This window comes from Lathamus discolor, chromosome 5, assembly GCF_037157495.1.
Source record: "Lathamus discolor isolate bLatDis1 chromosome 5, bLatDis1.hap1, whole genome shotgun sequence".
Classification (NCBI taxonomy): Eukaryota; Metazoa; Chordata; class Aves; order Psittaciformes; family Psittacidae; genus Lathamus; species Lathamus discolor.
The window spans coordinates 10,798,014-10,822,139 of NC_088888.1; the positions used below are offsets into that span (position 1 = coordinate 10,798,014).

Here is a 24,126-nt window from a genome sequence, read left to right on the forward strand (position 1 = left end):
AGTTGCATCTCAGTGTCTGTTGTTCTTATGAAAAAGGCTATAAACAATTTTAATGTTTAAAGTGAAGTTATCAAGAACTTGGATTTCTGGTTTGGGAGCTATTTGATAAAGAACCATCAGTCTCTTGTTATTAATTGTATGATTGTTATCTTCTTAACATCTCTCCCCTAAGCTGAACCTTCCTGAGAGCTTTCAGGTTTTTCTACCAGGCATGTACTGAAGAGCTAGAACGTAAAAGTGAAGTTCATATTGGAATGAGATCTGGAGAGAAGCAAAGTTGTGGGCAAGTATTTTTCCTTTTTCCAAACATTAAGCTGCAGCCACATTAATAATATTTCTACAAAAACATTACTGGGCTAATTTAAAGCAAAACTCTATAACTGTTATATCCCACATGGCATGAAACATTCCTGCATTTTTTTCCCTGGTGTATTAACTTCTTACACAGAAAGGAAATGAATTTTAGAAAGAATGTTATACATAAACCATTTGAGACATTCTCTGTTAAGGAAATACCAGCTGTCAGGAAAGATGCAGCCAATATTGAGTTATATTAAAAACACTGTAAAGGAAATATTTCTTAAGGAAAAGTGGATTAATTAAAGCATTTTAACTATTTTTGCTCAGAAAGAAGGTTAAGGAAGTTCTATATAAGGCCCTTTTAAATGCAGCCATTATTAAAACCCATGAATTTATTTTTCCAGAAGGAAGTTGACTTAGGTAAATTGTTCCTTAATGTAGAATAAAGAAATTTGCTGACTAAAATATAACTAGTAGGAGGGCAGGGGAAAGAGAGAGAGAAGAAAGACTTGGGAGTTATTATACTTTATTACCTTCAAATTCTATAAGCTGGCTTACATTGGTTCTTCTTGATGGACAGAATTTATATCAAAAGGAAATAGGTTACTTTTTAGGATTTTCATAGTAACATCTTTATTTGAAAATTGGCTCTTTTATGAGCAATTATTAGCACTAGGAGGCATTATTTGGCTTCTGTAGAGGAGAATAGTGAAGTGCACATAAAAAGGTACCTGGATCAGGCGTGTGAAACATTAAATATGATAGGATTTACGCTTTCTGTAATTCAGCCTAGCCTGCTGCCTTTAAGGAGTTGTACACTGAATGCACAGATTTACTGTAATGGTTTAAAACAGCAGCTTTCAGTTTAATTACCAGTTTGTTCTTTTCCCCATTAATTTGTTGATGCTCTCAGAGCTACCCTGAAACGTAGCAAACACAGACACAGTCGTATCTGTTACATTATAGACAATGCTCCAGTCTCTTTTTTCACTTTTTTATTTATTTAGGTGAACAGGATGAAGGGGATCCTTAGATGTGATGTGACCTATTGAAATGTTGAGGTTTTGATTTTAGCATCAGTAGTGTATACGGGAGTGTTAGGTCTTTGCCTGTTTTAAGACCCTACCTGTTCATTGTAATTATTTTCTGGAAATTCATGAAAATCAGAGTGTTTTGGTTTGTTCCTTGAAAACATTAAAATTGCATTTCTTAAGTTCCATGATTGCTCGTAGAGATGAGCAGGTGTTGTTTCCCCAAATTCTTTTCATACTAGGCTTGTGATCTTTGACTTCGTTAAAAAATACCACCAGAAACCCAAGTACCAAATGATATATGGGCTAGATTTTATAATGGCACCCACATCCCCACATTTGAACTGACAGTCTGTAATTTCATTAACACATTACCTTTTTTCCCTTTTAAAAAACTTGCTGTTCAGGATGGCTTCTATTTTAGGAATTCCTTAAAGATTTATGGTGTGGAGTCTGTAGAATGCGTTTTATTTTGCATATGCTTGATGTTGTACAGTGAATCGAATAAAGGATCAAATAAAATGGTCATCTGAAGGTGTAAATGCCACTGAAAAACTGGATTTTGCTTTTTACTTGATAAGCAAGACATGTAATGTAATAATAACTAATTTTGATCCTTGTTTTGAATAGTAAGGTACTTGGGTACTTACAAAGAATGCAGAGCTTTCACAGTTGCAACTGAAACTAATAGCAACTGTGAATTATGCTTCTGATGTACTGCACAGTGACAGATACTCTGAAAAACATTAGCCTGGAAACATTCCAGATTAGGCAGGCACAATTCATATACTTTGATATAATGACTGGTAAATGATTGACATATACTTTCAGGTAGTAGTATAATGTTCATAATATGGAGGAAAAAAGCTAAAAATAAAGGGTTTTAATAGCTTAGGCTAATTTTAGCACTGTACTATGAGAAGGGGAAAAAGCAATACAAAGTAATTTCTCCCTGTTAACCCTACTGTCACAGCATGTGCATTGGGTGAGGCAGGGTTCCTGTTTGAAAAAACAAATAGCATGGCCAGGAAGGAACAGCCTTAATTCTTGTGTTTCATAACTTCTATATGTTTGATTGTGCAGCTTCAGCATTCCAAATATTTTTTGAGTGTGCTATGAAGGTAACAATTCACTAGCGGTGTGCTGGGTGGTGCTGACTGCCCTGATCTTTTAGCTGTGAATAGCAAACTGTAATCACGCTGTGGATAAACCCTTACTAAAGGTGATGTTCTCCCTCATGTAAATTCCAGTGGTGCAGTATCAGACCTCAGCTTTTCAGGCTAAAGCTAGCTATTGTATGTTAGACTTATTGTAGAAAGGTTAGGGTTGGAAAGGACCTTAAGATCCTCTAGTTCCAGCTGCCTGCCATGGGCAGAACCCACAGAATCTCTTCATCAATATGCTTTACTGACAATCTGTTTAATCATATGCAAACTGATAGATATTGTAGATCGATGCAGACTCCAAAGAGAACTACACCGAGTTCCTGAATATAGCATCAAGACCACTAATCATGTCAGGGCTAGAAAAAAAATAATCCGAGTAACCCAGGCTATTTCTGCAAAGCAGATTCTGCAGTTCGCCTGAATTATATAGATCCTACTTTATGCCTATCGCATAAATCTTTCTTTTGTCCAGAATGAAGTAGTTCTTTGTGTATCACATATGCATGATTGAGCATGTGATTATTGTTCCAAGAAGAAGGAAGAGGAAAAGAGCCTCTTTCTAATTTGTCAAGTCACATTCTGAAGTTTTATTTATAGTGAAAACTGTATTAGCCGTCTAGGACCAGTCTGATGACTCTGCAATCAAGATAAAAGATGTTGATTGGAATGCCTTTCTTCTGGGAAATTTATACTGAACCACTATGCACTGATTGACTTTCACTGTCTAATTAGTGATAGGTTTGCCCAGTCTTTGTTGGCTTACACAGTGAAGTTAAGCCTAAAAATGCACCTGAAGTTATTTGATCTGAATACATCTTCATCTTTTGTGATACTTTGAATGAGACAAAGCCTATTTAATGAGCTGGCAGACATCTTTACAGGTGGATAACTTGCAGGGATGCATTTTGATGAGGCACAAAGCTTGGAGTTGTAGTTTTATCCCAGTTTTATCTTACTTGATGGTCAGTTAAATCTTTTCTTCAGCTGTTGATTGGGGGAAAAAAAAAAGATATTGCTGCAAAGTATATTTTTGACCTGAATAATAGAAAGTGACTAAATTATATTATCAAAATATATAGCAACTTTACCAAAATTGCAGGTTGTCGATGTTCTTTCATGGGTCATCTTGCAGCTGAATTGAGCTGATTCTTAACATATAGAAAAACCTACCTTAGGTGTAAGAGAGTCAGTTGTGATATGTGTTAATGTAATTTTCCATCTATATGCTTGATATCTTTATCTGACAGTGTAGAAGCTAGAGATGGAAAGTTATAAAGAGAAATGATTTGACTACATTAAGTATTATGGGACAATTGTTAGATGAGTCCCATTAGCTGTGTTGTGTTGAACTGCAGCCAACCATTTTGAAATATTTTAAATCCTTAGCATTCCTGAACAACTGGAGGAGAATCCCTTTCTGATATTCCTTCCAAAAGTGTTTATTACTTATTTTTGTTGTAGTTTGGTGTAAGAATTTCAGTAAAGTATCAGGAAACGATTAAATTTTTCCTTAGTGACTAATGCAGTTAAACCTCATTTAAAGCTTCAAATCTGTTACCATTAAAAAGGGGTTATGATTATGCTGTTAGAGGTCTTAGATCACTTTTAAATTTCTTGTTTCCTTTAGAATACCTAAAATCCCACCAGTATAAGACATAAGCTATTTATCTATATACCTTAATTTTATTGGTTGAATAGAGAATCCTGTAAGAGCAATCTTGTGCAGGGCTAGTTTTGCAAGTTATGCTTTGTTCTATTCATTACACTTGTGCTGATGCATTTCCATTTCCAAACCTCATCAAAGTTTCCAGTTTATTGACATTCTGAGATGCAGAAAATGATTGGTCTGAGTGTCTTTGTGGTGTATGGTTTGAAGATAAGATGTGTCTGTAGCAGCTGCCAAACTGAAGCCTGAAGCAATGCCAGGACTTTTATGCCAGGAGTTTTATGCTGAGTTTTCTGGAATGGTTTTCTTTATTTCTTGCTCTGTCACCATTAATCTCTTTCTTCTTTGCCACGATGGTACTTACTAAAAAAAATCTGATGTCCTGAGAAATGCTTATCAAATAACAACTAATTCTGTTTGTCTATTATACACTTTTTGCATACTGCAGATTACTGTAGATTGCTCTGGAAAGCACTATGAAAAAGTCATGGCTTAATATAACTAAGTGAAAAAGATCTTTCAGTTGTTGCTCATGTCTTGTAGTCTGCCTAGATGTTTGGTATTGCATCCTCTTACCCAAATGTGGGAGGAAGGGAGAAGAGAGAGAAAGAAAAATATTGGAAGTTCATTGAACCTTTTTGTTCTGGAATATATTTACCTTTTCCCAAATTAGTTTAACTATTTTGTTAGGCCATGTTATGACACGGAATACTGAGAGTTTATACACATTATAAAAAGCTTTAAAATTGGGAACAGTTTCACCTGTTTCCTTCTTCTAATTTATTTTTGGCAATGATTGGTATGAAATAGTTGTCGTTGTCTTGATCTTCATGTTCATACAGTCCTCACTGGTTTGAGATCACCCGTAGGTGATTCACAGGTGAAGGTAATTCTCCTTAAAATAAGAGGTACCTTCTTTATTCCTTTAGAGGAATCAGCTTCAGGAGAGAGAACCACTTAGCTTAAAGTAAGTTGCAGAATGAGGGGTGTTATTTGGGAAAGAAGGTTCCTTTCCTCTTTTGAGTCTTAGGAGGCATGTGAATTGTGAACTGAGGTAGTTTTAAGTGGCCGTTAGAGCAATTTAAACATACGTCGTAACTAAGCCACCATAGGAAAATAATGTTCTTTCCTGAGGGAGGAAGGACAGAAGCGCTTGTTATGTGCTCTGCAGCCTACTTTGCTATAGGCTGTTTCTACTCTTGTGTAATGGTCTTATGCTAGAAGAAGGAAGAGAGGCACTTTAAACACAGGAAAATGTGGTTGTTAAGCCACAAAAAAAATAAGAGGTTTCAAGAGCATGCCTAGTATCACAAACAGTGTGTCTCATTCTTGATTTTGCTTTCAGTTTGAGAGTGACAGTTTAAAGAAAATGAGAGAAAAATTGACTTTCCTTTAAGTGACGGAAATCTCTTTGTCATTTCTGTAATGAAAATGTTCCCACTTTGAAATACTTGTTTATTTTCACAAGTTTGGAGTGGCTCTAAATTCAGCAACTTCAAAACGTGCCTGTAGGTTTGAATTGGCCTTCTTGACACACACTTTGTTGTTAAATAAAACATTTTTATTGGCACAAACATATTTGCCTCACCTATTTTCATTTGCTAGTTGTGGGAACGGTAACATTAAAGGCTGTTTAAAATATATGAAGCAAGTTCTGGGGTCAGTCTCCACCTGTTGTTTGTTTTGGTTTATACAAGAACAGTGAAAAGTAATCATGTTGGTGAAGTTCTGTCATATAAGTTGTTGTTCTGTATCCTGCAAGGTGTAGATTTACACATCAGCAGGTTTGGCTGGCTGCTTCAGGCAAAACTTGGGACTTCTGGGATGACGAGCAGCGAGTGTTGGCAAGAAAGGTCACTTCTTAGCTTTAAAGTAACCTAGAGTACACTGTACTGCATTATGGAACAAAAGACTGTAAATACAGAAAATCTTTGATTAACTTCTCCCTTTCAAAGTGTCTTGACCTTTATTGAGTTCCCCTATCTGACATTTTTAGAAGACTTTTAGTATTATTTCCTTTCATTATAAAGGGTTTATTTGCGTATTTGCTCCCACATATTTCGTTGTCATCTTCTTTGCCATGTGATTTTTCTTCAGCTACAACAGCATCTGCATTTCATATCAGCAGGGTTTCTGGAGCAGGATAGTGATGTAGGCCTTTTTTATATAAAATTCTACAAATGCATTTGTGTAAGTAGATGTTATCTTGGTAAGCAAAAGAAAAATAAACGAGTGAAAAGGGGAAAAATAGCAAAGCTGGGAAGTACCTACAAAAGCATTTGAAAGACAGCATGATATATTCAAATTAGGAGTAAATCATAGGATTCACATCACATATCTTTCTATTTTTAGTTTTGAAATTACTAGCTGCATTTTCTATTTAAAGGTAATATATTTAGACTTCATGCAAGTGAATCGTAGTATTGCACTGTTATTGTATAAAATAGTGATTGTTGGTTGTGCTTCTCATACTCTTAATCTTTTAGAGAAGGGGAAAAAAGTCCTTTGTGCTTTGGAAGTATCTCAGACATTTCATAGTCTGGGGTGGTGGTGAATATATTTTAAAATGCAGGCAACAGGAATACTTTGTTTTGTTGGACTAGACTTCTCCAGCTGGCATCTTATCTTTCCTTTGCTTCTGGTGTTAGCAACATAGGCTGTATGAGATTACAAGTAATTATTTTACAAGGAGTCGTTACAGACTTGATCTTTTTACATGATGGTTCATACTGGTTCTACTGTCTCAGCTGGGTAGCTCCCAGCTGTTCCTTAAAGGTCATGCCAGCAGTGCCTATTAATACAGCTTTGTCTTTCCTTTCCCCAGTTCCTATCCTGCTTGTTGCTGCAGCAGAATGGGAACTTTCTCTAGCAGTTGAAGGGTGATTAAATCTTAGTGTACAGTGCCTTGGACAGCTGGCTAGCTCAACAAGATCTTCCTGACAGCGTGTCAAGAACATCCCTTGCTCCATAATAGCTATCTGAACAAATCCCAGATGCAAGAGCTTATTTTCTCCTGCCTGCTTTCTTCCTCTAATTCTGTGTTCCCTGAAGCCTTTAAGTTGTTTTACACGAGTGATGTTTACAGCTAACAGTGCTTTCTAGTAAGATAGTGCATAAAATGGAACTTTTCCTTAGAACAAGATAGAGAGTTTACACTTTTAAATTTTATTTTCAAGATTCCAGAAGAGGGTGGGGGGTGTTGATAAGAATCACTGGTCATTTGCCTTTAAGAAGGTTACAGGATCCAGGGATCCTGTAGGATCCTGTAGGGATGGAACTAGATGATCTTTGAGGTTCCTTCCAACCCAAACCATTCTGTGATTTTAAGCAACTTGCTTCTGATTGACTACCTGCTACTGGTAGTTGAGTGAAACTGAGGGTAGGATTTGTACCTTTGTTATTTGAATGGACAAGTTGTCTGGCTGCTGTCAGTCCCTTTCCTTTGTGGGTTTGGATACTCAGAGCAGCGAAGAAGGCTTTAAAGATTGCTGATAGAACAAAGGGATTAGGTCTGTTTATATAGAAGACAAGATCAGCCTGCTAATGAATGAGTAATGTTGAGAAGGATATAAGCCCATGTCTTTTATGGCTTAAGATAAATGTTAACAGAGACCAAGAATAAACTTGCCATCACTGCCTAGTGCAGGCTTTCTTCCTGCACCTTCTTATGAAGGACATGGTTCACGAAACTGTTAGACAAGATGACTGAGTGGACTAGTGCTGATTCAGTTTTGCAGTTTCTGTGGGTTTTCCACTGGTCATTTTGTTCTTCAACATCATACAAGATAACAGAATCTTTTAGGTCAAGACACTGCAAATATTCATTCTGCATAAATGTTGTTCTGTTAAACACAAGTAGATCCGAGTTTATAGAATCCTTTCTTTCTTCAGCCTGGGCAATTTTCCAGTTTTCTGAGGGCAGGCAGCCCAGCAAGCACTCCTTCAGACAATTCCTCATCTTTCTCCTTTTTCCAGAATGAAAATCCAAAAATATCAGCAATGGGGGCCAAAATAACAAAGGAAAAGTGGGTGTTGCCACTTCTTGCCAGGTTTTTTGTAAATATTCCTCTCCTTCCCTGTCCCAGAATAATAACAAAACTTCCCAAAGAATCCACAAAATAAACCAGACTCTTTTTCAGCCTCTGATCTAATCCAGAGTAGGTGCCATAACAAAAATGCTAGAGAATAAGTACTGTAGAGGGCACGCTTTTATCTGACTATTAAGGTTTTATTCCTCCCCTGTTAAGGCTGCAAGATTCTAGGGCATGTGCTAGGTCCTTGATGCTCAGCTGTTATTCTTGTTTCTGGGGTATTGATTGAGTTGCTGCAAGTTGCTTGTATTTTACTTGATAGTGAGGAATCTTAACTGGGGTGTGAGTGTGTGGATTCTGTAACTGAGGACAGACTGGGGTGAAATACTGTTATGGAGAACTGGAAAACTAGGGAATACAAGCTCCAGGGAGAGTGATCCTAGGCTACAGGTTCTCTGATTCATGCTTGCTTGTTCCTCGTCCAGCTTCAGTGACATGATCGGAAGCAGTAAGTAGGGTGAAGTGGTACAATAGGAACTGAGACCCAGGAATCAGTGTGAAGCAGAACAGAGGTGGGATTCTAAACCAAAGCTGCACTGGCACAATTAGTTAATACAACTGAAGGGCCAATGACCACTGCTGAGAAGCAGGATCAGAAACCAAGACCAAACAAGAGGGACAAGAAGCACATTTTTAGAGCAATAATCAGGATGTTATCTGCAGCTACAGAACAGCTGTTCGGGTTTCTTCTGTAGCAGATGTGTATGACAAACACTGTGAGTTCACAAGGTCAGTTCATAGAATCATAGAATGGTTTGGGTTCTAACGGGCATTAAGATCATTCCAGTTCCAACCCCACTGCCTTGGACCGGGACACCTTACGCTAGATCATGTCACCCAAGGCCCCTTCCAGCCTGGCCTTGAACAGTGCCAGGAATGGAGCATTCACCACTTCTTTGGGCAGCCTGTTCCAGTGCCTCACCACCCTCACAGTGAAGAGCTTCTTCCTTATTTCTAACCTGAACTTCCCCTGTTAAAGTTTGAACCCATTATCCATTGTCCTATTGTTACAGTCCCTGATGAAGAGTCCCTGTCCAGCATCCTTGTAGGCCCCCTTCAGATACTGGAAGGCTGCTATGTCATTGAGAACCTCAGCCTTCTCCAAACTGAGGGTAGCCAGTTCTCCTGTTTCCTTCCAGAGAGGGTCCACATTATCCCTAGTCTGTCGTTTGTTACTTATAGAAGCCCTTCCTGTTACCTTTGACATCCCTGGCTGGACTCAATTCTAACTGGGCCTTAGCTTTCCTGACCTGATCCCTAGCTTCATGGCCAACGTCCCTGTATTCTTCCCAGGCTGCATATTCTCATTTCCACCTTCTATATTTTTCCTTCTAAGCTTCTTTTTTCCTTCTAGGTTTTCTTAGCAGCTTCTTATCCATCCTCCTGGCCTTCCTGCTCCATTTCCTTCTTGTTGGGACGCAATGCTTCTGAGCTTGGAGCAGGTGATCCTTGAATATCAGTCAGCATTCTTGAGCCCCCTTGACTTTTAGGGGTTTATACTATGGAACATAACTGAGGAGGTTCCTGGAGAGGCCAGAGTCTGCTCTCTTGAAGTCCAGGGCAGTGAGCTTGATGTGTGCCCTTCTCACTGTCCTGAGGATCTTGAGCTCGACCGTCTCATGATCATTGCAGCCAAGGCTGCCCTGCGGCATCACATTCCCCACCAGCCCTTCCCTGTTGGTGAGGACGAGGTCAAGCATGGCACCTCTCCTCGTTGGTTCCTCTATTACTTGCAGAAGGAAGTTGTCTTCCACACAATTGAGGAACTTCCTGGATTGCTTGTGCCGGGCCGTACCGTCCCTCTGACAGATATCAGGGTGGTTGAAGATCCCCATGAGGACAAGGGCCTGCGAGTGTGAGGCTGTTCCTATCTGTCTATAGAGTGCTTCATCCACACAGTCCTCCTGATCAGGCAGCCTGTAGCAACCCCCCACAGTAATGTCCCCCATCGCAGTTCTCCCTTTGACCCTAACTCACAAACTGTCAGTTGGCCCATGAGTTCGTCGAATGTTGGTGGCTGGCTGCAGTTTGTCTGTCTTGAGTCACATGTGCTGCTGTTTTCTAAAGGTTGTTCTTAGTTTTCAAGTTGTTTCAACCTAAGTTGTTTCTTAGTTGAAATTCTTGGGGTTACAATGAATTCACTATTGTGAGAGTTTAAAGATAATTTCCCCCCCCCCACAAAGGTGGTTTTTATCAACAAGTCATTGAACTTAATCGTATTCATACCTGTGATAGGAAAGAATAATTTCTTCATCAGTGGATTTACTAAAGGAAGTTCTGCTGCCTTGGTTTATGCATTCAGACTCTGTGAGATCACTGCCTTTTGATGTGTCAGATCTATACGATCGATCTGTATAATGTAATGACTGTATGAACTATGCCATGACAGACTCAGAGAGCTAACAGATCATTCCTTGAAACCATTTCCACCCATGTGAGTTGTGGTGGGACTTGTGACCTCCTCACAATGTTTTTGAGGATCCTAATTGTGAACATTCTCCAAAGGGCAAGTATCTATGAAGTATTTCTTTGTCAGTGACTGTCGGACTGGAATTCTCAAACCAGAGGGAGCAGCCACCCAAACTCAGACGTAGCCTGGAATCTGAGGACCATGTCTGTGTAAGAAAAGAGCTTCTCAGTTCTTGGGCTTCTGCTTCTATTTTGATTGCCAATGAAGTTTCTGTTGTGGGTTTGCGTTGTTTTGGTTGGGTTTGTTTTTTTTTTTATAATAAATTTATTTATTTTGGAGAGTGCAAAAGATAGAAAATTTGATTCATAAGCTCCAGGCAATGTCTCATTGGAAGACTCTTGGAAAACCACACTTGTTCTAGAGACAAACACGATGTCATTTCAGTAGCAGAATCCCTTTGTGAGCCTCCTGGAAACAAATGTTTTGCATGAGGCTCTATTTTTCTTGTTCTGAATTCATTCAAACAAATTACCCTGCGGACTCTATTTGTGGTAAACTTCTCTTGACAAAGCCTTTTCTTGAGCCTTGTTCAGAATCAAGACTGAATCTGAATGCTTTTTAGCGTGTGAACAGGTAAACGTATCAAGCAGAGCACCATGCCTCAGTCTTCTGAGAAGCTCAGATCAGTGTCCTTCAGTGCTTCCAGCTGGTGTCTCCATCTGTTCCCTGAACTATTGTGCTGTCCATAAAAAAATACATTGACCTGGAACAGCAAAGCAGCTTGCTTTTCTTTCTTTAATTAGGTGATGACTTAAGATATTCACAGGCGAAAGAAGATAATTTGCTTAAGTAAAGCCAACTGATAGTAGAACTTCTCTTCGTCTATAGGGATCTTTTTTCCCCTTCTGCATGTGAGCAATCCTAAGTGTTCGGTTTCTCTAGTGCAGAAGCAAAGATAGAAGGCTGGCTCAGAGTGTCAGGGAGGGAACTAAGACATAAATCCAGATGACCTTGATGAGACTTTGAAACATTTGCTTTCCAACTGATTGAGAGCATAGTCATGAGAAGAACGTGCTTGGGAATTTTCCACCTGCCCATTTGACGTCGGGCAAGAGAGAAACCATTCATTTCCTGACAGCATGTCTGAAAACTGGAAGTGGAATGGTTAGTGAATGTGCTTGTTTTTTTGGCAATCTGATTCATAGTTTTTGAATGCTTGTAGTTGCCAGTTCTTGATGCAATACATTTATTTCTTTTTTTTTGATTCCATGAATAAAAAGATGCAACAGACGAGTCTTGAGGGCGTCAGAGCATACTGTGCTCTATTCTCTGTTTTGTTCTGCCTCGAATAGCAGGATAAATTAAAGTATTTTGAGGCCTGGCCCCTTCCATCAAGCCTCTGGGAAAGAAAAAAGAAAGGGTGTGTGTGGGGGCAAACTGAGCATGGAAAATTTGATGACATTGCTCATGGGTTTCCTTTTCATGTGAAATTTCCCTGAAATTTTCCCCATGACTCATTTCCTTCTTGATTCCTTTTTGAGTCCATAGTTGGGTCTTTTTTTCCCCCTTCTTTTTCTTTTATTTTTTCCTTTAAGACAAGCAGGTAGCTTTTTCCTGCCCAGGGTGAAGTGGGCTTTGCAAAGGTATATATTCAGTGTTGAAGTTATTCTCCTATTTTCCCTAAGGGCAGATGCTCTCTTTTCTCTACATTCTCTTTATAGCCTATGGGCAAAGACAGGAAGCAAGGAATACACTTCCAAAGAAAATGGATGTTAGTCAGAGCTGTATTATGTGAGGGAAGAGGTGGAGGGAAGTAGGGTGTTTTATTTTAGCAGATGGCTATTGATGATTTCAAACGTCTTGTATTGATATAAAGTTAATGAGGGAATTAGTTACGGTTTCATAGCTTCTGACTTGCAGTTTTCAGTTCATGCTGATGTACACTTTTACGGCTGGATACAGACTTTCCTATAACTCCTGTGAAATGCCACCTGCCGTCTTCTACAGTAGTAAAAGCAGCTCTTTTCTGGATCAAAAACTTACATGATTAATTCCTTTTTATTGGAGAACCAAGAAATACTGTCCAGTGTGAGAGATGTAAAAGGCTGATGGAACACCACATTCCTTGACCAACCTGGAGTAATTTCCACTCATAAAATAAGTTCTATGGAATCCATAAATACCTTATTTACTATGAATAAATTTACTGTTACTAGTCTGACCAAACGCTTGGAAGTGTGTATTGCTCTGCAATGTAGCTTTTCTTGCAAGGAAAAGAAAATCAAGGCTCCCTGGGTTATTCTAGTGCCTGTAAGATACGGCTTACTTCTGTTGTAGAAATATCCACAGAGAATATGTTCTTCTAGTGCAACTAAAGTTTAGCATAACAATTCAATGCATCTGTAGCATTGCAAACCCTGGAAGATCTTGGCAGCACTTCTTGGAATATCTTATTCCATAAATGTTTGTATGATCCGACCACCAAACTATCTGAATGCTCCTTGCAGTGAATTAAGGCCTGTCCTCTTTTCCCCTTCTTTCCCTACCCCCTTCCAGGGTTCAGATAAACCGTATTATGAACAAGATCTGAGCCTTTTGAAAAAGCATGCTATCTCCCTGGTGAAGCTAAGGAAATCATTTAAATTCCAAATTATTAATTTGCTGGAAAATAAAGCTTAAATACTAGAAATAAAATTGCCTACAGAGGTTAATTCAGTGTTGATCTGCATATTGGTAGTATCTTTGGTTTACGTAAATGCATACTACTTTCTACTAGCTGTTTCCTTTCTCCAAACATAATCAACCAAATTGAGAGCCTTGAATGAAGAATGTCACTTACTCTTTAGTTAGAAGCATACCTACCTGTCCTCCTCATAAGCAGAGCAGTCCTTCTAATGTTGAAAATTCCATGGTTAAACTTCGGTATCCTTTATGGAAAAGGAGCTTGTTTTGTAGAGAATTTAAGCTGACTTACTAGCTATGCTCTTCCCATGGCACTAATAGGATCAGTTTTAGTTGTATTGCTACATATGAACCAAGTTTGGGATACTTGAAAAGAAGTCTGAAGAATGAGCTGAAAACTGAAATCCAAAATAAGATTGAAGTAAAATAATAATAATAAAAATAGTAATAAAAAATAAACCTACCCCCACTCAGCCTCCTACCCGAATATAAGTAGAGAAATTTTCCTTGCCATAATGTACATTATGTCAGAGGAACTTGCAAATGCGGAGAGAAAGTGGCAATTTCCTCGACTGTGGCAATTCTGGCTTAGTTCCTCTTTCTAAAATGAGGGGGGATTTTTAGGAACTAGATGATCTTAAGGTCCTTTCCAACCCTAACTATTCTATGATTCTATTGCAGCTCTGTTTTGATTTAGGTGTGTTCATACATTTCCAATGTAAACTGTAAATTCTTAGCTTGTTTTGAAGTATCAGCACATGTAAATACTGGTATCTGCCCTTCAGCTGGTTGTTCAACTGTATAGGAACCCTAAGCAAAAACTTGCTGCTGTGTTTGATTTTTATAATCCTGTTTCTGTGTTCTTGTCTCTGAATGTACAAAATGCTATAAGTTAGAAAGGCCAAGTTCTTGTGGACTAGATGCACACTCGGCAAGTCCCTGTATAAACTAGGCAAAGGAAATTTCCTAGCTTGGCCTCTGTTTACTCATTTGAATTGGGCATAATTTGACTGGAAACAAATGTGGCTGTTCCCGAGTCAGGAGGAAAATTATCCATTGAATATAGTTGTCATGACAAAGGGAAGAAAATTTTTGGAATCAAAGTGGCACTTAAAATGTTACCACTTTAATGATTGTATTAAATAGTCTGTTATTAAGGACTGGTATCCTATTGCTAATGCATTGCATATGTAAGGAGTGTGTCTGTGGAAGGAGGTTGGGGTACTCATGGCATTAGCAATAGTTATATCCTTGGGACTATTAGAGAGTAATAGATTAGCCTCATAGCATACTGAGTGAGGAATCCTTGTGTCTGGTGTGTTAATCATCTGTAGATTACTTCTTTTAATTTATAATATCTTGTAGAAATCAAACCATCTGAGGGAATATTCTGGTGATCATGGTGATGCTTGGTCAGTATGCGTCTCGCCTGGGATGGTCTTTGAATACATGTGATTATATGGAAAATAAGTTTGGTTGATCAAATTCAGTAATGTTTGTAATGTGTTTTATTTAGCTGTTCATGATATATGGTTATGAAAGGTTATGGTTATGATATATGATATATGGTCATGATTACCTAAATGAAAACTGAATTATCTTTATGGAAGAAAAATAATAAATCAAAATATGGGTCAATAGCAGAAAAGAGGGAGATGTTAGATATCTGCATGCTAGTATTTTAAAATAGGGCAACCTTCTGGAATGTTGTCCTAGACAAACTATTGTTGGCTAAGCGAACTGAATTGAATAACCTTCCATAAACGTTTGATTACATGATCAAATGCTATCATTTGGCTTTAAGTTTTGAGGAGGATAATCCCATGACAACTAAAATACGGTCTGACACAGTTGTTCCAAATATCTTCTGGTGGCATCGATGAGGAATATTCTTTTGTATGTGTAAGTCAGCAGGAACAGAGAGAAAACTGAAGAGGGAGCTGTGCTGCAGAAGCACTTCATCTTGCAGGCTTTCTCATTACTGAAGTTTGTTGTGACTCTGCACGTGTTTAGTCACTTCCTGCAAGTAAAAAGAAAAATGGCATTTTCCATCCTCACTTCTTACCCTCTTCATACATAAATGTTAGTGAGCCTGGTAACCTGGGTCTTGAACTGATCTCTAAAACAGCTTGAAGGGGCTAAACTTCATTATTTGCTGAAACTGTGCAAAATTCTAAGCTGTGTGGATGCACAGCGGTAATTGTATGTTGTTGGAGGAAGACCTTTATTCATAACAGGAAACTCTTCCATCTACCTTGTTCCTTCCTTTCCTTTTCTCAGAATAAAAACTTGAAAAAAACCACTGCCCTTTTAGTAGCTTTTGGTGGGTTCTAAAGTCACAAAAAGGTGAGGAGAGTGAGGCATCCCGGAGGTTAAGTGTCTCTTCAGCTTTTCCTACTGTGATTGCAAATTTTACTCAGGAGTTCTAAAGTATTAACCCCCTGTAGATCAAGCCTCCCTGAAAATAAGCTGTGTGTATATTTGCTGCTTCCTATGAAGAGAAAGCAAGAGTTTTCTTTTGTGAAGTTAGATTATAGGATTAGCCTACCGAATGGAGTGAAATGAGATGGGGAATGGGGGGAATAATTCCGATGACCCAATTTGAGTTACTTATGTAAATGCCCAAAATGAAATGAAGGAAATCCTTCTTTGATGGATTGGTACTAGGCTTGGCAAACTCCAAATTGCATAAGGTAGTTTTGATCTGGGATTTAAAAAAGTCTGTACTACTTTGCTGCTATGAAGCAGAAGGCAGCTAATTTCTTTTCAATTTAATCTTTTCTCTCAAAGATTTGGGGAAAAAAAAAACCCAACCCCAAACAAGAAAAACCTTACTCCAGAAACACAGTAATATTATTGTGATATTTATACAAAAGAGGTGAAAGCTGACTTAAAGGCAGTTCTTACAATCACTTCAGTTCTTTTGTCCTCAGTATCTGTTTGAGCTAAAACACTGGAAGAAACGTGCTCTTTTACATAAGCACGTCTCGCTCTGGAAACTGCTTGTGGTTTAATGTTTCATCACATAATGGCAGCTTATATGTGCTGCCAAGAGACCATTACTGCTTCTTCTTGTGCTCAGGCTGTTCAAGGGAGATACCTTTAAGGTGAGAAAATGCATATTTAGCAAATCCTGTCATCACTGCCTGTGCAGTGAGAGAGCTTTATGTGAACTCTTACCCCATTCCACCAAACATAATTGCTGATGTTTCTGTGGAGCAAGTTTCGTTTAAAAAATTAAAATAAAAAGATGGAATAAAAGCAAATACTGGAATCAAGATGTGATTTACCAGGAGAGGCTTTAGAAATGGCTTAAGTAAATAATGAAGATTATTTGAATGTAAATACTGTTGTCTGTCTAGAAAAAGTTTTGCTTTCTGCAAGGAAACCAATGGGCAGGTTCACTGGATATTGTTAGAAAATGGGTTGTTCTATAATAAAAACATGATACTTTGATTTATTTTTTCTTTGTTTTAGCCCCTAGCGTTACTCTTGGAGAGCACCAACTGCAGCTTTACCTCCACATCCTTTGCCTAATGGGAATATATCAAAGAGCAGCACATGCTGGGACTAGCGCAGGGCTATGCACGTGCTATTTGAGCAGCCATTGCTTCCAAACAGAATTACTGCGGCTTATGTTAACTCAGCATGCTCTTTGAAAAGACTGTTATTCGTCATAGGATTAAACTGATGGGTGAATTTGTTTGTTGAACAAACAAATTAAAAGAGAACTTTGATTAAGTAGTATGGGTAGCAATATCTGTATTACAAACAGAGTTAACTCTATGCATTGCCTATGAAACTTCTATTCCTAACTATTGATGTAGAAGGTTGTTTACATTTCTTGATATATTCAAATCCAGGACAGAGGGAAAATGAAGACTTAAAGAATAGTTTCACGGACATTTGTCTTCAGGATATTTTTTTCATGTGCTCATCAATACAGCAAATTAGTAATCAGCTTTAATTGCTCAGCAATCCTCGACATCACATAGCCCGATGATTGATTCCTCTTACCAGCGTTTCTTTAATGATATATCTGTTTGATACCAAAAGAAGAGATGTTTTAAAAAACTGGTTGTGAAAGCTGCTTTTCTTACAGCAGTGGTTCAATAAAATGTTCAGCTGTGGCTGAATTGGGAAGGAAACAAACGTTGGAGCTTGTATCTAGATTGGAAAAAACCCTGTCGATATAATAAATTTTGGCTGATGTTGAAAACTCGGGGATCAGCAGGAATCCATGTGTCCTCAAATTTTCTCCTTACTGTGCTTTTGAAAACTTTTTACAACCAGGTTTACCCCTCCTTCAGTGAATGCGACGAGGGTTCTTGGGAAAGAAAGGCAATGGAAAACTCTGGCTGATACATGCCTGAGTCAGGAAATTCGTCTTCAGGGTGTAATTGGTTTCAAATTGTCTTTGTTAGAAGGCATGTTGTTTCGCCTTGCTTGGCTGTAATACAGGTTTCTAGTTTGACACAGTAAGTTCCTTTATTCCCAACTGCTGCATTGTTTAGGTTCTTTCTGTCCCCTCTGTCTGGTTGTTAACCTGCAACAACAGCAGGAGCAGTGAAAATCATTGGTGTGAGAAGAAAGTGCTGAGTGTTAGTCAGCTTTATGTAAGATTAAAAATATGTTTTAGCCTTGAGAAATTATGGGCTTAATCTAGATTCTTTGTGTTAATTCAAGTATATAACTGATACTATATAAGAGTATTTTTCTCACAACACATTTGTAGATACCACGGTAGAAGTTGCAAACATTTATCTTCTGTATTAGCCATGAAAACTGTATTATTAATCTTTAAATAAAACAATATAATTCTCTGTGTATTTCTGTAGAGAGCTTTTAAGACCATCTACATACTAAGAGCTACCCTCATGGGAAGACAATGCTCTTGTATAAATTCAGATCAAAGTACATATAAGAAACCATATTTGTGTTAAGAGTGGAAGCACTCCAAAGAAGTGTTCCCCTGTCAAAATTAGGAGTTTTAAACTTAAGACCTTGCTTTTAACTTAACAATCACAGCTTAACTTTTCCAGAAGTGTCACTGCCTCAGTCATTGTTCAGCATGGATGTGCTAAGGGGAGGTATCAGAACTCTGAAGGGCAGGACCCTTGCCTTGCTTGCCACTGGAGCTCTTATTTTAGTGCTGTTGTGGAGAATTAGGTTTAAGGGTCTGCTCAGGATGAGTTAAGGTATGCAGGAGTGGTTTTCAATTAGTTGCCTCCACCAGAGTAGAAATATGTATGCTATTCATTCTGCCCATGAGCTTGGAAAGCAGCATCCCTACATGACTTCTTGGTTTTATTCCTCTGGGAAAAATGGCAAGTTGACCCAACTGCCAATTAATTAATTCATAAGGTTTTAGTAAGAGAGTAATTTTAGTGTCTCTTGCTTTGATGAAGGTCTTGTAACTATAATTTCTCTAAATAGTTCCCATGCTTTTGTTAGTATTTGCTTATGGTAGCATGAGTACCCTTAACAGACTTCAAGTAATACTCTGTATTTGATTCTTGTTTATCAAGCTGTTTGCTTGATGGTCCTGCTGGCAACAAAAATATTTCAGAGCTTAACATCTCAGTATAGGGTAAGATAGCTGCCTGTTCCATACTCAGATGGAACAGACCTCAGAAAAATGTCTCTTAGCTCTGGGACATAAGAACATTTCATAGTCAATGCTGTTATTTTTAATGCTAGCGCTTCTGTATTCAGCTTTGTAGCTGTGCTTGTGATGTTTTCTCTTAACTTCAGCATGCCTTGCAGCCATGCCAGAAGCGGACTAATTTTTTTGAGGCTGTATGGTTTTGGATGTAAGGATGTACTGTCCTTTGGTTATTTGGGAGTACTGAGAGTTTCAGCAGTGTATTTACTTGCATAAGACACAAGGAGAAACCTCAAACTGATGATAAGGGGAAGGAAGCAGAATGTCATCAGCATCTGGTTTTGACACATCTGTGATTTAAAATTTCCCCAATAAAAATACTGCTTCCACAGTAACCATTGCAATGAACTCATTAAAGGCATTTCAGGAGCTGTGATTGCATTTGGGAATTCTTCTGAACTAGAAAGGTGTATGTGCTTTCTCATATATCCTTAGCCAGTTGTTCAGGTACTTCACTTATTAATGAGTGTATTTTACAGCTTGAAGATAAGCTCTTCTAGCTTTTCTTTCTGCATTATGTTAGTATGCTAATCAGAAATAGCACATGCTTTCTAGGAGTTTTGTTTTTGTATTATCTTCTCCTGAAGGTTCAGGGCACTTGGTAAAAGGGGAGACATATGCCAAGGTGTGTTCCCACTTGGAAATAACGGAGAGAATGTTGGATCTTTTTGGAAGAGAAATTCTTGTAGCAAGAGGTGAGGAAAAAAAAAGAAGAAAAACCTTATAATGAATTAAAATGAATTAAAATCATTAAATCTGTCTGGCTCTAAAGAAAGTTGTAGGTACAGCTGATATAAAGCATGTTCCTTGACTACAGAAACAGCTATGAGAAGATTCCTGACTTAGGTATTTCTGGTAGCATTTAGGTATTTCTCTACAGACAAATCTGGATAATATCTTCCTTTTTTGGATATGATTTATCTAGTGCAAAGACTGAGTCACTGCATTTCCTCTTAGATTCCTTGTTTTATTATTACTGCTTTTAAAGGGAAGAAGGGAAACCAATAAATAACCTTCTCTAGACTACATCTACTTTGCCAGCTTCTCCTTTATCTTCCAGATGATAATGTTAGTGCAGGTCAGGTATTCTTGTGGCTTCTCATCCCTGAGGTATGAGCAGTGTTGTTTCCTTAGCTATCCAGACCATTTTTGCTTCAACAATCAATCTTTTAAAAGTTGTTCTGTCTTTTTGTTCCTTTCTCCTACCACTTTGCAGCATTCAAGGCACTTTTGTAGCAACATTAGCTCTACTGAGTTGGAGACTGGAAGTGGTCAGCTGCTCCAAATGTGCCCGTTTATCTATAGCTCTTGCGAGGTTTTCCTTCTTTCCTCCCCCTTTTCTTTGCTTGGCAGCTGTTGTTAAACTAGGTCATTGCTCAGGTGTAAAATCTAGTAGTCCTTGAGTAGCCATAATGGCTTGTTTCCCTGACTAGGTCACTTGTCCTGTAATTATTTCATGGATATTTTATTCTTGGATTGCCTAGCTTTCGTGTTTCTGCCACAACATGTTTATCTAATGAATCGGCCACTGACAAATGTATTTGCAGCTGACTTAGAACTCATTCTTACTGTAACATTGACTTGGCCTCTGTGATGGGAAATCCAACACCTGTTAAACCACTTCTAATTCTTTTCTTATAAGCTCCTTCAAGTTCTGGCAAACCTTATTAGTACTACTGTTTTACATAATACAAAGCTAAAAACCCCAAATCTTAGTTTTAGATGTTGCTTTTTTCCATTTGTCTTCTGGCAGCTTAGTAAAGTATTGCGTAAGCCCTGGCAGATAACTTCCCCAGTTGCTTCAGCATTGAATTACTTTATTTAGCTTCTTACACTGGTAATTTGTTATAGGCTAAAGTGACCTTGCTAAATGTTCATGCAAAACATTTTGTTATTCATTTGTCAGTAGCACTGGGTCCTTTGCATCTAAATCCAAAACACGCTACAAGTAAGAATCAAGTGTTTGTTCATGTCTTCCTATGTGTTTGAGGGACCAAAGCTATTCAACTTTAACAAGAAACATGAGTTGCTTTATTATACTATATTGGTAAAACATTTTCTGGCTTTGAGAACACTGAAGTTTAAAGAAAAATGTTGTTTGTTTAATAGAATTGGATTCAGTAGCCCTGGAACCAGAAGCAACATATCTGCATCAGCCTGCTGCTGTGCATGGGCCGAGAATCCCTGCTGAGACACAGAGCTCTATTAGCTTGAGTACAGATCATCTAACTCAGCTGTGTGTCTTCCCAGCAAAGCTTGCTTCTGTGCACAGCACCACACAGATGTGTGAAGGAGGTTTTTACACGGTGAAATGCAGTGCTCTTTTAGAAATAGCTTTGAAGACCTGGATTGACTTGAAGCCCCAGGACATTCCTTTAGAGTTCTCTGGTGGAAAGAATGTATTGGGGAGCTGAAGACGGGGTTAAAGATACAGTTCTTAACACTGGTTTGTAATGTAATCTTATAAATACCCAGATATGCTGTTGACTGATGCTGCTGGTGAGCTATGCAATTGAGATTTGAAGACTGTTCTCTAGAAGGCTCTGAAAAGCACAGCAGAACTTCATCTCCTACTGTAAAGTCTTGAAGCAGAAATATTACTAGTTAGTAGTGGGACGGTAGTTTGGCAATGTGTGGGTTTTGGCTATATCAGTTTAGGTGTTCCATCTCCACCAGAACATAGCAGATTGAGAGCAGGATTTCATGTCCAGAAATGGAACAAATGCCAATAAACTGTTTCTGCTGCTTCTAGTGGGGGTGAAATGTTTGTAAAGTCTCTGCAGGACTGCTGCATTTTCCCTCCTTTGCTTCGAAGCCTTCCAGGTAACACACCTGTTCTTGCTACTATACTTACCTTGGAAAGCAACCAGCCTGTACGCATAACTCATTAGAAAACTACAATTTATGTGGCTTTTAAAGTTATTATAACCATATGATATTTGCTGATGTGTAAGTATGCTTCAGAGTGCCATGTATTCCTGAGACAAAGGCAGCCCTGCAAAGTTTCAAGTCCTCTGAAGAATGGAATTTTCCAATTAAGTGGGTAGAACATTTTAAATGTTATTTGCAAACGTGGTTTTTTTTTTTTTCCTATCATATTTGTCTTGGACAAATATTGAAAAAGCCTGAGGCAGTTGCACAGACACAAAGGCTTGGCAGAGTGTCTGCAATTGGTAATAGCAATTTATCTTTATCATTATTAAAAAAAATCCCATAGTGACATAAATTTGTCTGTAGGCACTGTTCACCATCTCTCATACAAGTACTGCTTAGCCAGAATAACGTACATGGTAGGGAAATAAAAGATAAGTCACTCTAGTTTTTCTTTTCAGCCCTTTTAAGAGTAGATAGAATCCATAAGCTGATCTTGCAATTGATTCTAGGTGGAGACTCACTGGCTTCAGTAAGTTTGCTGTTAGGGTTTTTGGCATGGGGCCTGCTGAAGTTTTACAGCATGTAAAGTGCTACTAAGAAAAGGAATAAAGTAGTTTCACAATTCTGTTGTTTTACAGGTGATGGCTGTCATAATATAAAGATACTTGAGAAGAAAGCAGCTTTGGTTAAAAAGAAAAACAATACACAACCAACCATGCCATAATATTACCCACTGAGATTCATGTTCATTTGCAGCATACATTATAACTAGAAAAGGAGGAATTGTTTGGGGTTAATAAATGTTGTTCTGAAACAAAGAGTTATTTTGTAAAGGATGCTAACAAATACAGAGCTTTCACTGAAACTTTACAAGTTGGGTACCTTGCTTAGGGCCTCTAAAAATCTGCTTTTACATCCGCCCCTTTTTATTTTCATATTTGGACTCTTCAGGATAATATGAGTTAGCACAAGTGTTCTGTTATGATTACTATGCTAGTGATGGTCGGTGGTTTTTGTAGCTTGTTCAATAGGCTGTTTGATTTTTGTTCATGCACATCTCCTGTGTTTCTTTTGAGTTGTTAACCTGATGAGAAAATTCTGTCTTGATGGGGTAGAAAAGCCATTAGAAGTTCCATGGATGTATCCTTACACAGAAGGGAAATGTGAGGTACCGTAAGTAGGTTGAGAAAAGACTTTATCTTGGACATAGTGAACATGGCAAAGCTTTTAGAACCTTGGAAATTCAACATCTTTTAAAATTGTGCATATAGGATATGCTTGCAGTGCGTATCAATAACTTGCACTTTCACTGTTCTCAGGGAGTGATTTTGATTCAATGCCAGTAGCAGAGATTTTCAGATACTCCACTAAACACTCTACAGGTTTTGTCTTTGAGTAACTGTTCTTCAGCACAGAGACCTTGATTTCTGTTCCTCAGCTGAGGATTTTCTTGTGAAGTAGGTACTTCTGACATAAATGCCACCCTTCCCTGCCAAGAATAGCTGTGAACCAAAGCGTTGGGGTGCTCTTGCGCAGGAGGAAGAAACTGTTTATTGGTTTGCTTTTAATCTCTCCAATTACAAAGTGGAATGTTATATCTGTTTTTCATATTTTTTCACTTGGACTTGCCCTCTGTCAAAGTTGGTCAGCTATTTGATCTGTTGTAGACTTTTAAAACCAGAGGACTTAGATTTGCCAGCTATCGACCACAAGTAGCTTTTTTTGGTAAGTTAGACTGGGTCTAGAGCTGACCTGCAGCTTTTACATAATATACCTAATAAAACTCCAGAATTGACCACTGCTCCATGTTTGTGCAAGGTTATGGGATTTTTTGGTTTTATTTAAAGATGGGATGAGGGAGATGGGAGGAATACAATACCTACCAAACCTATGTTTGATGACTTTTTATATTGGTTACTGTTTAATATAGGCTTGTGAGGCCACAGTAACTTGCAGGGTAGTACAGAGTACAACTATATGTGTGGAAAGCCGTGAAGAAGTAATTAGAAATTATTTGTGTCTGTGTAATACGCATAATAAAAAATGAGTTAGCTTTTGGTAGAAACAGCTCTTGTGTTCTTCCTGCAGCAGCTCAAATTTGTCAATTAATCTGTATTTCCTGAATATATTAAAAGTAAAGAATAAAAGTGAGCTACTTTTCCATAAATCATTCTTTTTTTTTTCTCAGGAAACAACTGTAGCTGTTTCTTGATACCCTGTTACAAATGATTTTAAATACCT

At 38.2% G+C, this 24,126-nt stretch overlaps 1 protein-coding gene across 4 annotated transcripts in view; it reads left to right on the plus strand.

Moving 5' to 3' along the window:
- LCLAT1 (lysocardiolipin acyltransferase 1) overlaps positions 1 to 24,126 on the plus strand; it is a 118,795-nt gene that overhangs the window by 9,778 nt on the left and 84,891 nt on the right. The window contains exon 1 of one of the 4 annotated variants that reach the window (XM_065679729.1): positions 21,440 to 21,457. The exons of the other annotated variants lie outside the window; for them this stretch is intronic. The gene's annotated coding sequence lies outside the window, so the exon portion shown is untranslated. Of the gene's footprint in view, positions 1 to 21,439; positions 21,458 to 24,126 lie in introns of those variants that run through there. 4 annotated transcript variants of the gene reach the window in all.